Source organism: Cibotium barometz, chromosome 14 (assembly GCF_041138505.1).
Source record: "Cibotium barometz isolate CiBa-2024 chromosome 14, ASM4113850v1, whole genome shotgun sequence".
Taxonomy (NCBI): domain Eukaryota; kingdom Viridiplantae; phylum Streptophyta; class Polypodiopsida; order Cyatheales; family Cibotiaceae; genus Cibotium; species Cibotium barometz.
This window is the reverse complement of record NC_141059.1, coordinates 35,358,396-35,363,670: the sequence shown is the minus strand read 5'-3', so window position 1 is coordinate 35,363,670 and position 5,275 is coordinate 35,358,396.

Sequence of the window (5,275 nt, the reverse complement as noted above, 5' to 3'; positions counted from 1 at the left end):
CACCAAAAGAGCATTTTGCAAAGTCAAAATCTGCATCTTTAGTGACTCCATCTCATCATGGCATTTGGCAATAGTTGCCTCTCTAGATGCTCTATCACTTCCAAAAAATCACTCTTTCCAACAACCTCCTCTTCTTCAACTTAGAGTTTTAGATCTTCCCCCACCTAAGTTGGGATGATCACTCATCTCATTGACATTATCAATGATTGAGAAGTCAATATGAGCCATGGTAATAAAGTTCTTCAAAAATCACGATTCACTTGAATTCAACTTCACTTCCCTCTTTTGACCAAAATGATCTAGCAAATCAATTCGCTAGAACTGACTAAACATAAGAAAAAAAGCTTTAATTAGCTTTTGATGGTGGACAAACAACGATAAAAAATCATGAAAACACCGTCTAGAATTAACCAAATGGAAACAACTACAAATACGAGGCACACTTACATTAATTATATGCGAATAATATTTACTTAAAAATGGTAAATTTTTTAGAATAATGAGAGAAAAATAAGAGGAGAAAAACATCAAAAATTAACTAGAGACCGCTCTGATACCATTGTTAAAACCCTAAAGATCTCTCTAGCTAATAACCATGCACAAACATACATGAACCAGACATATACTCATCCACCCAACCACCCTCGAGCACAAGGGTGCACACATAAATACAATGAAGTATTAGATATCTTACCTTAGTGTCCCATACCACCAAGAGAAATGACTTCACTCTAGGAGCACTTAGCTCTAGCTTGAAATGGTAAGAGAGTAGACACAATTCTCTACACAAGAGAACATCCCTTAAGAGTGCCCCATGTCCCTATTATATAGGAGGACCCTCAAGTGACTCTTGACTCTCCATTTCCATGTGTGACCCTAACCTCAACCCAAGGTTAGACCTAACCCTTGCCCCACTAGAGCATGTTCCCATGTTCCCATGTTCACATGCCTAAGGTGGGTTAGCCTTCTAGTATATGCACATATAATGTGCACATAACATATATTCTCTCTAGATCCCTAATGTATCTTAGCTCGTCTCATTGTCGTGTCACGGCGGGCACTTGCACAAGATTGTGTTGAAATGATGCAACAATTCACGAGTCTTAAGTAAGACACATATCATCAATCCTTTTGACGCAAAGATATTGTCCATAGGCCCACATATTGCTATATGCCTGAACCTAAAATCACAAGTGTAGAGAATATTAACATCACAAAACCACGCGCATAGAATTCTAGAAGTGTGGGCCATGCCATATCTTACCTCCTTGTCACACCCGAGATTGAGCTCGAACTCCTCACATGTAACTTGTGCACCTTCTCCTTGCACCTTTTTTATTTTCTCTTGTATCCATGTCATTGTCATGGTGGGGGTTACCCATTGCCTCTTCGATATTCTTTGCATATTCTCTTGCCATTCTTTGTTGTGCTCTTCGATCCATTTTTGCATACATTCTGAAATGCAGATCACACAAATACTTAAATTCTCTCGTTCGTCTTGTGATCAAGACATACTGGGAGTCCCTCTCCACATAACACCTCTTCTGAAGGTTTACTTGATTCTTCTGCCATCCAAACATGGGAAGCTTCCTCATCAACAAACTGCAAGTACTCAGGGAGATAGTACATGCACTCATGATGCAACCATCCCTCTGCCATAGATCCTTTGGGCCTTGCCCTCTGATGCACAAAACTCTTCAAGACTCCCATGAACCTTTCAACCCAAAACATCCATCGTGTGCTTACAACTCTAGCAAGCTCCACCTCCTCAACGAGGTGGATAAGCACATGCACTTGGATGTCAGAAAAGGACGTAGGCAACTCTTTTTCCATCAAGCATAGGAGCTCTATGCACTCCAACTTTTTTTGTGGAATCTCCTGAGTGTCTATTTCCTTTGACGTGATCCACGTGGAAAATGATAAAACACCAATCGATAACTAACTTCAATTGCAAAGAAGAATCCTAGACACATTTTTGAAGGAGCAGCACCTTACAAGTGACCCCAAATGGTATATGATATCTCGAATGCCCTCGGTTAAACATCCATCAATTACAAGTGGCAAGATATGCTACAAATAGTCCACCTTTGATGTTAGTATCCATACAAACTAACAAATATCAATAATAAGATAAGAGCCATGGCCTACCTTTAGAAAGTTATGCCAGTCATGTGTCTTTAATCCAAAAAGATTGTTATCATCCATAGTAAACATGTTTCGTAAAATGATGCACCATAGCCTATAGGTGTATGGATTGATCTCATCCTATCATTGATCGTACTAATCTCGTCCTTTGTCAGTACACATGATGTGCGATGATAAGTCATCTTTCCTGTTTTAGGACTTACTATAGGCCATAAAGATGGTTTATAGTTTTGTTCCTTCAAATCTGCACTCTCACAGCCTCTGTATCTTTGATACCGGCAAGATGTTTCTAAAGAGAGTGTCCAACATTCTTGAAAATATACATGGGATCAAGAATATGTGTGATTTTTAGTTCTTTCTAATATTCCAAACTATACCATATTGAGATCTGAGGTGTCATCGATTTTTTCCCTCTGTCTTTGTGACAATCCTCATCTTCCTCATTGCTTTTGAGCTCACCACCAGGGACCACTCCACTCTCAATCCTTCTATTGAAATGTCTTGCCAAGTCTTTCGATTGTAATATGTGTCCTCTTGAACAGAAACCGGCAGCAATCTTATATGTCGGAGATATATATATTCTTGCCAAGATTCTTGCTGTATTATGATCGTGGCCAATCTCCAGGACATGCCTTATACCCCTTTGTTGAGAGACCTACGAACAATCAAAGTCTTAGTGAAATTGTTATTTCACATCACTTCAAATCCAAACAAAGTAACTGCAATCACGTACCTGAAGAATAATCGTAGGCAGGATAGTCATGAATAGTCCATGTTAGAATGTCGCGAACCTCAAAGCCTCGTTCGCCTGTAGGCTTGGACATGTTAAGCACTTTTATCCCTTTCCAAAGTTGTTGTAGATCTTCGATGAGTGGTGCTAGGTACACATTGATGTCTTTGACTTATTGTTTTTATACATTGAATTGCTATATCGAGTGGAAGTTTTCAAGAAGTATAAACATATCAGGTGGATACAATTTCAGACCATGTTTCTTGTGCATGTACCTAGAATTAGTAAACTCAATATTAGATGCTCCTTCTTTATAGACATGAATGGTGGTAGGTTGTAATTGATCATCACCACCGGCCAAGTTGACCACTTAGTTGATCTATGTGAAAATGCATTGATTCCATCGAGACCAACACAAAGTTTTAAGTGATGGGGTTCTTGCCTGAATTCTGGCCATGTTCTATCAATGTGCTTGAAAGCTTCACAGTCAGATGGAATATGTAGGATATCATCTGTGCTCACATTCTTGGCCATCCAGTCCATAAGCTTTCACAACTTTGGGCTCCAAAATAGATACCCTATTTGTGGATATAATGGAAAATGTCTTAGAACATTATGAGGAATAAGTGTTGCTCCCTCCTTAAAATGTGAAGCACTACATTTAGGACAGAGAACGGAGCTTTGATGCTCTCTTCAATACAAAATGCAATCATTGATACATGCATGGATCGTTTTGAAGTCAAGTCCAAGACTCGTCATCATCTTTCGTGCCTCATTCCTTGTTTTTAGAATGGTGTTATCGGGCGGTAGAATATTACTAGAAAGCAATCTGGCAACAATAACAATTTATTAGGAAAATAAACATACCCTATCACTTAGCATCCATGTATTATTGTATATGATCCACTTACATTTAGTAACGTTGAAACTGATACATTGCTCTAGGAGTAGCGAGCTTGGAGATTTAGGATGAGGAAGGTCATAGATAATCTTGTCATAGAAGAACCCTCATATATCTTTGTGAGCGCTTCTTCTCAAAGATATTTTTCATGAGTATTACTGTCATCGTATTACTCTAAAACCAATCATCAAGAAATCTAATCATGTCGTCAGCATCATGCCCCGCATCGTCAGCTTTCTCTATTGACATGCATATCACTCTCTCAACCTTTGAAAAGTACTAGGATCCTATGCTCTAAGAATCCGCATACACTCTACTAACAATCGAGAGTGATCTTGATGATATAAGGGCACATCCTCTGTAATATCATAGTTTAGAACCTGTGATCCAATACAAATTAGACAATCATAAAGACAAAACCTGTGTGATCCAATACAAGTAAACACATTTGCAAAGGCTCCTCAAATTAAATTTTGACATCATGTACACATGATGTTTTAAATATATACTCAAATTAATAGGACCTTTGGCGCCACAATAAAGAATAAGTGTAAAATATAAATATACTAGTAGAATGTCATGGATCAAAGCCCGTTATAAAAGGCACTAAAAATGCTATAAATACATCTATTCTCTATGTGGAGTTGGCAGTCACCTACGTCAACCATAATTCACTAGCAACTCCTTGCCAGCACACAACGATCTAATAGCATTGACTACAATGTATCTAGGTATATCTCTACTCATGTGCTTTGGCTCATGAGACCAGTGTCACACTCCACAAAAGTACAATTAGTTCTTTCATTCCTCCCTCTACTATTGATTAGCCCTGATATATTTCCTTGAGTGTAAGGTCTGCCATCAATATACAATCTATGTGATTCGTTATGGGTAATGCCTCTTCCAACGAGAGAGGCAGCATTAGCACATAGCCCATATGTGGTCATACTCTTGATGTATAATAAGCAAGTTGATGCCATGGAACCCATGAATAGATAGGTCCACAAAATGGCATAAGAGTGAACTCAGAGTGAACTAGGATATCTAGGTATATCTCTACTCATGTGCTTTGGCTCATGAGACCAATGTCACACTCCACAAAAGTACAATTAGTTCTTTCATTCCTCCCTCTACTATTGATTAGCCCTGATATATTTCCTTGAGTGTAAGGTCTGCCATCAATATACAATCTATGTGATTCGTTATGGGTAATGCCTCTTCCAACGAGAGAGGCAGCATTAGCACATAGCCCATATGTGGTCATACTCTTGATGTATAATAAGCAAGTTGATGCCATGGAACCCATGAATAGATAGGTCCACAAAATGGCATAAGAGTGAACTCAGAGTGAACTAGGATATGTAAATTTTTTGTAATAAAAAGACCTCGACCCCTGCCGGTAATCGAAGATGGCGCGATCACATAGCGAGCACCCAGAAGCTGAAAACCTCTCCATCAGCCAAAAGTGATACACCCAACCAGCCGCCATAATGTCTGCG